At 38.7% G+C, this 12,273-nt stretch overlaps 1 long non-coding RNA gene across 1 annotated transcript; it reads right to left on the bottom strand.

Annotated features, from left to right (window-relative positions):
* Positions 1–2,626: 2,626 nt before the first annotated feature.
* Positions 2,627–10,057, bottom strand: LOC113317920. The gene is made up of 2 exons (XR_003344125.1): positions 8,041–10,057; positions 2,627–4,524 (listed from the first exon to the last, which is right to left on the bottom strand). It is a non-coding gene; the product is annotated as an uncharacterized LOC113317920 (long non-coding RNA).
* Between the last annotated feature and the right edge of the window lie 2,216 nt (positions 10,058–12,273).

The raw sequence follows: 12,273 nt of genomic DNA, 5'->3' as shown, positions 1-12,273 counted from the left end.
ACTTGCGCATAAGTGATTCAAAAGGTCTATTGCAAAAATGAGTACCACCATCACTGATTATTGCTTTAGGTGTTCCAAAACGAGAGAAAATGTTTTCTTTAAGAAAAGAAAGAACTACTTTATGGTCATTTGTGTTGGATGCAATGGCCTCTACCCACTTACAGACATAATCAACAGCAACAAGAATGTATAACATACCTTCAGAGTTAGGAAATGGACCCATGAAATCAATACCCCACACATCAAACAATTCCACAATCAAAATAGGTTGTAAGGGCATCATGTTTCTTCGTGAGATACTTCCTAATTTTTGACATCGTTCACAAGCAACAAAAAAGGCATGACTATCTTTGAACAATAATGGCCAATAGAAACCACTCTGCAAGATCTTTGCAGCAGTTTTCTTGGCACTAAAGTGGCCTCCACATGCATGGTCATGACAGAAAGAGATGACATCTGTTTGTTCAGAATTGGGGACACATCTCCTAATGAGTTGGTCAGGGCAGTATTTAAACAAGTATGGGTCATCCCAAAAGAAATATTTTACTTCAGATAAGAACCTGGAGTGATCTTGTCTAGACCAATGTAAGGGCATTATACCAGTAACAAGGTAGTTAACAATATCAGCAAACCAAGGCATTTCAGACACAAGCATCAATTGTTCGTCAGGGAATGATTCTCTAATAAGCAAAGATTCATCAACAGATTCAACATTCAACCTAGAAAAGTGATCAGCAGCAACATTTTCCGACCCTTTCTTATCTCGAATTTCGAGATTGAAATCTTGTAACAAGAGTATCCATCGAATTAGACGAGCCTTAACATATTTCTTAGACAGAAGATATTTCAATGCAGCATGGTCAGAATATATGATAACTTTAGAACCTATCAAGTAAAATCTAAACTTATCCAATGCAAACACAACAACTAGCAATTCTTTCTCAGTTGTTGAATAATTCAGTTGAGCATCATTAAGTGTTTTACTAGCATAGTAGATCACATAAGGGAGTTTGTCTACTCGCTGTTCTAAAACAGTTCCTACAACATAGTCAGACGCATCACACATAATTTCAAACGGTAAGGTCCAATCAGGTGGTCTGACTATAGGGGCAGATGTGAGAAGAGCTTTTAGTTTCTCCCATGCTTCCTTACAAGCATCACAAAGACAAATGCAACATCTTTTGCAAGAAGACTACACAAGGTCTTGAAATTTTATTAAAGTCTTTGATGAATCGCCGGTAAAAACCGTCATGGCCCAAAAATGACCTTATCTCCCTCACAGAGCGAGGTTGAGACAGGTGTTGAATGAGATCAACTTTAGCTTTATCTACTTCTATGCCTTTTTCAGAAATGATATCCCCTAGTACGATGCCTGAGTTAACCATGAAATGACATTTTTCCCAATTCAAAACCAAATTCTTTTCCTTACATCGAATCAACACAAGAGTAAGATGATGCAAACGTTCATCAAAAGAAGACCCAAAGACAGAAAAATCATCCATGAAAATTTCAAGAAACTTATCTACCATGTCGGAAAAGATGCTCATCATGCAACGTTGAAAAGTGGCGGGTGCATTACACAACCCAAAAGGCATACGTCGATAAGAAAATGTACCATAAGTACAGGTAAATGTGGTCTTTGGTTGGTCTTCAAGTGCTATGTGAATCTGGTTATAACCCGAATAGCTATCTAAGAAACAATAGTGACTATGTCTTGATAACCTTTCTAGCATTTGGTCAATAAAGGGAAGGGGAAAATAGTCTTTCTTTGTTACTGTGTTCAATTTCCTATAGGCAATGCAAACTCGCCACCCTGTGGTTACACGAGTGGGTACAAGCTCATTCATTTCATTTTGAACTACAGTAATGCCAGACTTTTTGGGTACAACTTGAATGGGACTGACCCACTGGCTATCTGGAATAGGGTATATGATACCCGCATCAAGCAAATTCAGATTCTCACCTTTAACAACATCTCTCATGTTGGGGTTGAGTCTCCTTTTCATTTCCCTAGATGGTTGATAGGCTTTCAGGATTGCCTATATGTGATAACCGCAACCGCACGGCGTCCAACTAGTAGACAACGGCAAGTATGGGTCGAACCCACAAGAAGCGGTGGAAATACTGTAATCAATATGTCTAATAATCCGAAATGATGTTTTTTGAGAATTTTATAATTGAGAAATGTAAAATGAAATAATAAAATTAAGATAAACTAATAAAGTGAATTCGCAGAGAGAGACGGTAACCAGGGTTTTATGATGTCAACCACTACTTCTATACAGGTACTGAAATGAAACATAATTCTGAAAATACGTTTATCGTCTGTTCTATTGGCATCACCTATTATAAGTATTAGAGTCACAAATATCGCTGGGACACCGTAAGCATAACACATCAAAAGACTTAACCAAAGCATGCACCATCAAATTGCGTTAGCGAGAAAAATTATGTGAAACTAATAATTTTAGTTCACAAATATTATCATCTTTTCTAAGCATAATCCATCAAAGAATTTAACCCAAGCATAGATTATCAAATAATAAGAGCAAACATATTTATAAAACTAATTCATTAGGCACATAGGTTTATAAAAACGGTGAAACAACAACTCGTTTTCAATAAATCGATAAAAAATATTCAAAGATCAATCTATTCAAATCATAATGGTCTTTTGCTCAATTAATCAATTCAAAAAGCCTAATACCCCAAGTAGTTTTCACCATAAACCCTAGTTACATAATTCTAGCAAGACATAGCTTTCTCAAAAGTCACAAACATATAGAAATAAAGCACTCGTAAATCAAATCGAAACGGAAATGGAAATCACAAATGCAAACTCTATTTCGTTTCCCTGTACAACTTTGTAGCCGCAGCTCCGTGTTCGTCTTCTTTTCTCTTTTCTCGGCTCTGCAGCCGGTCTCACAGCAAAGAAAACACAGCCACAGCCGCCTCCAAAGAATCCCAATCCGGCCTTCCCTCTTCTCTGTCTCTTCTCGATCCTTAAGTAGGTTGCTTCTGTTGAGGAAATAAGGCTTAGCAGATATTGCCAAAGCCCAGTCCAGTACCAATTCTTACATTCCAAATCCAGAAGACTGCGGCCACAGCACCAATTTGTCTTCTCCCTGAACTTTTGATTCTCGTCACCACTCATTGTACAAGTTCCGGCAAACCCTCACTCCACTCAGACCAACTCAGCTAACATCCCCCAATTTCAGTGCTGCCAACCACTTCTTTTCTGACATTTCCCTGAAACACAGCCAATTATTTCTCATCCATGTACTGAGATCTCTAGCAACCCACAAGTCCAACAGCGCACTCAACTTGTTGCTGCCAAACTGAGCATCACTTCTTTACTAATCCTGTCTACAGCACCAACTTCCGTGTCTTCTTTACAGCTTCGGTGTTGCTGGTCGGCTCGGCTTCAAATCTTCAGTCTATCCAAGTCTCGGCAACAACTCGTTCTATCGATTACCACCAGGTGCACAAGTTCAGGTAACTGCGCCAGCTCTAATCAAAAGGAGCATTCAGTTCATACCACACCCATTGCATCCCATGCCTTCTAAGACCTTAACCAAATCATTTATTCCCTGTCCGACTTCATTCTGGCCACAGTTATCATTCTCTTCTGCTCTCACCGGCTCTCAAAGCCCATACATATCACCACCATCGTAACCACAGTTCTTTGTGCTCTTAACTCTCGTGTAAAGCCATGGCCATGGCAGCAACCCTTCTCTTAATAGCTGCAGATAAATTCCATTGACCCATCTAGCAGTGCCTTCATTTCTCACGTCATCACCAAAGTCCGACTGCACCAGATTCAGTCCGTCTATTCAAATCTGAGAACCCTACAGACTCCATCGACTTCAGTTCGAGTAGAAGATCGATGCCATCTCCATTCTCGGTGAACTAACCACAAACCCACTTCAATACAGAGTTCATCTTAATCTCGGCAACACCCATCACTGTCATTGCCTGCAACACTTCATCCATTCTACACCGTTCATTACAGCTCAATATCTCAGATACGAACTCAATCCAGGCCAAGAACTCATGGCTATCACCAACCATTTATTAACCCTTAATGCAACAGCAGCTTCTTCGTCAGCTCCATGGATACACAGAGCGAATAAACCCCAGAAATCAAATCCACCAGTCACTCTCTTAAATCGATACCAACAACCTCAAACCAATTGGTTACTGCTGTTATAAGGCACTCGAAATATTCCTTAAGATGATGAATGATATGTTGATACGTAAAATAGATATATAAGTGGTGGAACCACGTCATCCACCATCCCCTTACTGCAGCTCACGTGATTGGGCTAGGGAATTCTCTATTCTACATCTCTTCTTCTGGCTGGGACGTGGCTAAGTGGTTCCAAACGAGCATACATGGGCAGCCAAAATTAATTCAACTCTTTTGGTGCGGCAAGTAACAATATGGATGGTTTTTGTCGCAAACGCCATTTAGCTGGTAGTTTAGTTGTGCTTCCTCGGGATGATTGGATTTGCTTGTACTTTCTACAAAAGCATCAATATAGTGTCATTAGCCAAAGTATCGAGTCCTAACTCATATAAATATGGGTATAAAATGTAGCACTTACGTGCTTATCAATGGTTTAGTGTTTTCTTCAAGATTTATGTGATGCATGCAAATTGTGGGACTTATACCTTTAAGGTCTGAGATGGTCCAACCTAAGGCCTCTTTATGTTCTTTAAGTACTTCTAAAAGTTTGTTTTCCTGTTCCATGTCTAAACATGATGCAATAATAACAGGCAAAGTCTCAGAAGAACCTAAGAAAGCATATTTCAGAATATCAGGCAATGGTTTTAAATCAAGCTTAGGTGGCTCAACAAGAGATGGGGCAGACTCTTGTACTCATGGGGCAGAATCATAATGTGGAAGTGGATCCACAGCATTCTGCCATTTAGCAATATCCATGGGTGGTACAGATTCAAGCAAAGAGTGAACTTCACTAATGTACTCAGAATCAAAAAGATCTAAGTCAAAATTATGTAAACATGCTTGCAAAGGATCCAAAGATAAGATGTTAGGCAATGAGTCTTGAATTAGACTCGCAATCATGTTAATCTCGTGCAATTCATTATCATCAAAATCCATTGGTTGTTGACTAACACGAAAAACATTCAATTGTACAGTCATGTTACCAAATGATAAATTCAGCACTCCATTACGACAATTTATGATAGCACTGGACGTCGCTAGAAAAGGACGTCCTAAAATGACAGGATTGTGACTATCTGGGTTTTGTACAGGTTGAGTATCTAGCACAATGAAGTCCACAGGGAAATAAAATTTATCAACCTTGATTAACACATCTTCAATGATACCCCGAGGGATTTTTACAGATCTGTCCGCTAATTGTAGCGTGACAGGAGTGGGTTTCAGCTCCCCAAGACCTACTTGCTTATACAAATAATATGGCAAAAGGTTCACACTTGCTCCTAAGTCAAGAAAATCCCTATCAATTGTATGTTCACCTATTGTGCATGTGATAGTTGGACTACCAGGGTCTTTAAACTTAGGTGGGGTCTTGCTTTGAATAATTGAACTCACCTGCTTAGTGAGAAAGGCACGTTTATGCACATGAAGCTTCCGCTTTTGTGTGCATAGATCTTTCAAAAATTTAGCATATGCAGGTATCTGTTTGATTGCTTCAAGAAAAAGAATACTGACTCTCTCAAACATTTCCAACATCTCATTGTAATGTTTACTCCCTTTTTGCTGCACCAATCTTTGTGGGAATGGAGCAACAGGCACAAAAGATGGTGAAGAAGCATTAACATCAGTGAAATTCTTAGAGTCTCTATCATGCTCAGATTCCTTTTCTACACTAGATGTTTTCTGTGGTGTTGTGTGCACTGGTGAGTCTGATTCAGACTCATTTGACTGTGTTTCACCTACATTATTATCAACAACTTTACCATTACGAAGAGTAGTGATAGCATTCACTTGATTATGTGAAGTCTCATTACAAGCCGAGGTGCTTGCCTAAAATGCACTCTTAGGATTCTGTTGAGGTTGACTAGGGAGTTTACCCTTTTCTCTCTCATTTAGTGCATCACAGGTTTGGCCCATTTTGAGTTCTAAACTCGCAAGTCTCTGGTCATTTAGCTTCTGATATTGCAACAGACTTTCATTCAATTGATTCACACCATTATCAAAATTATGATTTTTCTCAACAGGGTACTGTGTGTGAGGTTGCACTTGGGGGGTTTCTAGGATATGAATATCCTTGGTTCTGTCCTGCCAAACCCCCTTGTACCGGTCCTTTAGACCAAGAAAAGTTAGGGTGATTCCTCCACCCTAGGTTATAGGTCTGAGAATACGGGTTGTTCTCATGTTTTTGGTACAATGCATTGGCCTGCTCAAGTCTAGACTCCTTAATTTCATGCAATTCAGGACAGTTTTCAGCTAAATGTTCCGAGCTCTTACAGAAAAAACACATGGACATTTCTACCTCATTACATGATACAGATGTATTAGGTTTATCACCTTTTTGAAGCTCTAAACTGTCCAGGCTTCTAATCACAGATGCGATTTTCGCATTTCAAAATCAGACTCTATCTTATGAACACCAGTTCTATTGGCAGTTTTCCTAGGTTCTCTAATGGTCTCCCATTGCTGAGTTTTTTCGGAAACTTCATGCATAAAGGCCCACGACTCGTCGGCACTTTTATCAGTATATTCACCATTGCACATAGACTCGACCAGGGTTCGAGTGGCGAAATCCAACCCTTCATAAAGAATTGTTGACAATCTCCATTGCTCGAAACCATGATGGGGACACTGAAGTAGCAAATCAATAAACCGTTCTAGGTATTTGGACAATGTTTCACCATCCAATTGCACATAACTATTTATACTCTGACGAATGGTGGCTGTTTTGTGATTTGGGAAGAACTTTTTGAAAAATTCTTTCGTAAGTTCCTCCCATGTTCTAATGGATTGGGGTCGCAAAGCATACAACCAAGATTTAGCTTTCTCCTTCAACGAGAAGGGAAACATACACAATTTCAGGGTCTCTTCTGTCATTTGATTGAACTTCAGAATCCCACAAATATCCTTAAAATCCCCAACATGGTGGTAAGGGTTTTCAGCATCAACCCCTCGAAACACAGGGAGCATATGTATTGTGCTCGCCTTCAACTCAAATTTATCTGCAGTTGCGGGTAAGATGATACACGAGGGCTGGCTTGTCCTCGTTGGGTACATGTAGTCCTTTAGACTACGGGGCTGGTTTAGTTCATCACTCATTGTCTTAGATTGAGCAAGGCTGTCTTCCTCAGAAATGGGTATTTCAATAATGCCCTCTAGGTTAACTCTTACTAGTATATTTGTTTGGTCTCTAAAGGTCACTATCATAGCCTAGCAAGCATACCTTTCAGCATATTGAAACACTCATACAGCCGAAGATTTCAAAAACAGGGACATAAAGCTTATATGAACCAAAAGCTAGATTTCAGAATTAAGCACACAGATTCAATCAAATGAAGAATTCATCAGTCACAATGAAACTCCACAACTCAGAGAGTTAGTGTTTATGAAAATGACAGTCAGTTCCAAGGAAGAATGCACACAAACACAAGATTTTGCTAAGATCAAAATTTGCATAGTAAAATAACAAGTTCAACTAATTGACTAATTCAGCTACTTGTTATACTGCTCAGAAAAATAACAATGCACAGATCAGGCAGGCAATGCTCATTTTATAGCAAATTCACACACACAAGTGGACAGAAATAACGACTTTCAGTGACTGATATACGCTTGCAGAGATAACAAAATTCAGCTAGCAAATACGTTGCTTAAACACCACAAATTCATGCATACAAATGGCTGCAGGGTTTCTGACAGGGCTACGCAAAACAAAACTAATTTTAGTAGGAAAACATGTTATAGCATTCCATAATCTCGACAGTTAACAGCTGGAGTTTCGCAGTTTCAGAGATTCAAACAAGGAGTCAACAAGCAATCATGGAAGTTTATCAGAGATTTAGGTTTGAGCACGATACCGCAAGTATAAAACCGGGTTTAGGCGATTCCACAAATTGTCCTGCGCCTTTTCCTTCTTTAGCTTGTGCAGCAGAGATTTCAAGTACCTGCTAGCTCAACAAAATCCTTTAGTTCCAAGAATTGGACAATTGAAGCAAAGGTATAAAAATACTAACATTGGAAATTTCAGAGACGGGTCTCTGTAATATGGAATGCAGGGATGCTGGGACTGATGACAAATTTTTAGCAGCAATGAACTAGTACAACTATCTACACAGATTACAGATTCTTCACTATGAAATGTTTATGCTTGCATGAATAATTTAAGCGCCAGGGTAACAAGATGCCAGCAAAAAGGAGTTTCAGAATCACCACAGGTGAGAGATACAGAATATTGATGACTATCACTGCAACTAACTTCAGGCAGGTTTGGCAATGATGCAGTTTAAGTGAATGGGGTGATTGAAATTTACAACTTGCATTTAACTGGATGCGGAGTGTTCGTTCGAAACAAAACCAAAAGATGCTGATTGTATTCACAGATGGATTAATGCTTAACAGTTCAACTGTAATGGCAAGCTACAGAATATAATATTCAGGCTACAGATTGTAGTAACTAGAGAAGCTGAAAATAAAAACCTACAACTAAGATAGATATATTACAGATGCAAATTATAGGAACAGATGAACTATACTACTGAGATAAGATTAACAAAAATAAAACTAAGTTACAGGATGCAACTATAGATAGGGAAACAAGTTTCAAACTACAACAACTTCTACAGCTAATATGAAATAAGACAAGCTACAACTATAATGGCAGAAAATCTAACACATATATACAAGAATCATACTAAAAACAGTAAAGTGGAACTTTAAATCAGCTACACCGCCACCGAGTCCCCGGCAGCGGCGCCAAAAACTTGGTAGGACTTGAAAGAAACCTACGACTATGTCAAACTGCAAGTGCACAGCGTCTATTGGAGACAGAGCAAATACATGACGATCCCACAAAGACAAGGTGGGTGTAGAAGTGATTTTAAAACTTCATTGAACTGATTCAATGATAAGTAACACAAAATGGGTTTTGTTTGTGTCGATACGACGAGATGTTGGTGAGGATTACAACAGAAAGTAAATAGAAGTAAAAGATGCAAATAACACAGGGTGTGAACACTGAGAATGAAGGTACTAGGATTGTCAAATCCACCACTAACTCACACCATACATATTCAGCTAATTATATTACTCTTTTCCTTGTGACAGATAAGGGAGAAGTGTCAAGTATACCACTTACCTAAGGTGTTTCACCAATGGATAGTTCAATCGCAACTAAAGTATCAATCCGGAGCACTAACTGTCTAATTAAGCACAACTAGTCAAGGGATTAACAACAGTCTCTAAGGCATAAGCTGCAGCACAATCAACACAGTTTTATCCTAACTACAATGGATACATGGCATACACTGTGAAAGCAAAGCATTTAAGCACTAAGATTGAACCTATCCTAGAACAATTTAATCATTTAAGAGTAACACAAACAATATGAATAGCATAGCAGAGAGTTAGGGTTTCATATAAACCTTAGAAAAGTAATTTAGAACATGATTAAGATGATTAAAACACAATAGAATTAAGATAACTAGTTGGTCCAACTAAAATTGGATGTTTTGTTACATAATAGTTGCCCTATTTATACATCAATTTCTTCTCAAAAACTAGAATTGATAAAATTAGAGAACAACCACCCACTTAATTCGTGTTTTTCGACAAACCCCTTCTGCAATTTCTTCTCTGCCACTCGATTTGATGTTTGCTTTTAGTTATTGAGGCTAACCCTAGCCTTATCTCTCTCAACCCTAGCTTCAAGGGTTACTGATGTGGAGAAGAAGCTATGATGGAGATAGATAGAGGCCAGGAGGTTGATTGATTACAAAGGATGGATGATAGGTTGGTCGTGCTCAGAGTTGGTCGGGGATGGAGGTGATTGATGGTGGGAGGCGAAGTGAAGGTACTGGTTTTGTCGGGAAGAGAAGAGTGAAGTGAAGGTGGTGTTTGGATTCTGTTCGACTAAGGAAATAAATGATAGATGCTAGGGTGTTGGGTAGGTGTAGCAAATCCGATGTATCATGAAGAAATGACGTTGGATGTTGAACAGCTGGCTTGAATCTGATGGCTCACAATAGAAACGGGTTTGGGTTTTGGTTTGTATTTCTTTTAAGCCCATGTCTTCTTCAAAGATAATATCCCAAGCCCATTTCTAGTTTTGAGACGTGAAAACAACATTCTTCACTTGCGGATGAGGTGAAAAAGATATTCTTCACTGCTTTCTAGCGGGATTTTTGTTGTCTTTCTTCCATTGTCATCAATTAAGATAACTAGTTGGTCCAACTAAAATAATTAAGATAACTAGTTGGTCCAACTAAAATTGGATGTTTTGTTACATAACAGTTGCCCTATTTATACATCAATTTCTTCTCAAAAACTAGAATTTGATAAAATCAGAGAACAACCACTCACTTAATTCGTGTTTTCCGACAAACCCCTTCTGCAATTTCTTCTCTGCCACTTGATTTGATGTTTGCTTTTAGTTATTGAGGCTAACCCTAGCCTTATCTCTCTCAATCCTAGCTTCTAGGGTTACTGATATGGAGAAGAAGCTATGATGGAGATAGATAGAGGCCAAGAGGTTGATTTATTGCAAAGGATGGATGATAGGTTGGTCGTGCTCATAGTTGGTCGGAGATGGAGGTGATTGATGGGGGGAGGCGAAGTGAAGGTACTGGTTTTGTCGGGAAGATAAGAGTGAAGTGAAGGTTGTGTTTGGCTTCTGTTCAACTAAGGGAAGAAATGGTAGGTGTTAGGGTGTTGGGAAGGTGTAGCAAATCTGATGTATCATGAAGAAATGACGTTGGATGTTGAACAGCTGGCTTGAATCTGACGGCTCACAATAGAAACAGGTTTGGGTTTTCGTTTGTATTTCTTTTAAGCCCATGTCTTCTTCAAAGATAATATCCCAAGCCCACTTCTAGTTTTGAGACGTGAAAACAACATTCTTCACTTGCGGATGAGGTGAAAAAGATATTCTTCACTGCTTTCTAGCGGGATTTTTGTTGTTTTTCTTCCATTGTCATCAATTCCCCGTTTCTTTTGGCTCCTTGATTCCTCCAAGCTTTATTTAGTACCTAAAAACACAAAATTAATTAGTATAAATATTTATTTTTGAAAACAATAAAAACACAGAATTTGGGATAATATATGAATTTAAAGTGCAAAAGATAAGTTAAATGCCAATAAAAAGGTGTAGAAATATGCACTATTTGGCACTCATCAGGAAGCTTGCTTTACTTGACTGCAACAAGACCAGACATTGCTTTTAGTGTAGGATGTTGTGCAAGATTTCAAGCAGATCCAAGAGAATCACATCTAAAAGCTGTAAAACGAATCATACAATACGTTAATGGTACCCTGGATTACGGTTTATCATATTCTATGGATACGAACAACAATCTCGTTGCCTACTCTGTTCTCGGTCAAACTCGCATGCGTTGCTATCTCAAGCATGTTTGTCAATGTTAGTGATCAAAACTATAAGTCTTGATTTCTAGTCTACTATTAGCTAAGTCTCGGACTAGGATAGAAAGTGTAGTTGAGCTCAAGACTCCATGGCGATCATCATACAAAGACGAAGAACTACTCAAGGAACTGGTGGAACTTCATCTACCTAAAGGTATGTGGAGACTTGAACTTATCTATCGCTCAAAATTCTATCTACTCCATCTCCTATCTTGAGACAAAAGTCGTTTTGCTATATAGACTTTGATTATACACATTTGCTATTTCGAGCCGAGTTTATCTCGCTTATCTATTTCTCGAAATATGTGTTGGTAAGCTTTCGCTTGGGCCAAGGTCATCTTTACTAGTGACGAAAGTCATGTAAGTTTCAATCACTTGAAAATGGCTTTGACGAAAAATGGTTTGTGAACAACAACTATATAACGTCCTCTAAGAATGTTTCAATGATTGAAATGAGAGTTTAGATTATATAACCATTGTTGGATATAAGCATTGCGTGATAACTCATACATGTATAAGTCCTTATTCCTTGAACTGCGTACTTTGTTGATCAGGAAAACCGGAACAGAGTCGGCGAACCTAGTCCGCGAACCCAGTCCGCAAACTTTCGGATGTTCTCTTCCCGAGAAAATCTGCTGGAGTTTGTGAACTATTTACAAACTTATTTCGGATCTTAA

Source organism: Papaver somniferum, chromosome 10 (assembly GCF_003573695.1).
Source record: "Papaver somniferum cultivar HN1 chromosome 10, ASM357369v1, whole genome shotgun sequence".
NCBI classification, from domain to species: domain Eukaryota; kingdom Viridiplantae; phylum Streptophyta; class Magnoliopsida; order Ranunculales; family Papaveraceae; genus Papaver; species Papaver somniferum.
The sequence above is the reverse complement of the archived record's forward strand: the minus strand, read 5'-3'. Positions and strand labels throughout refer to the sequence as shown.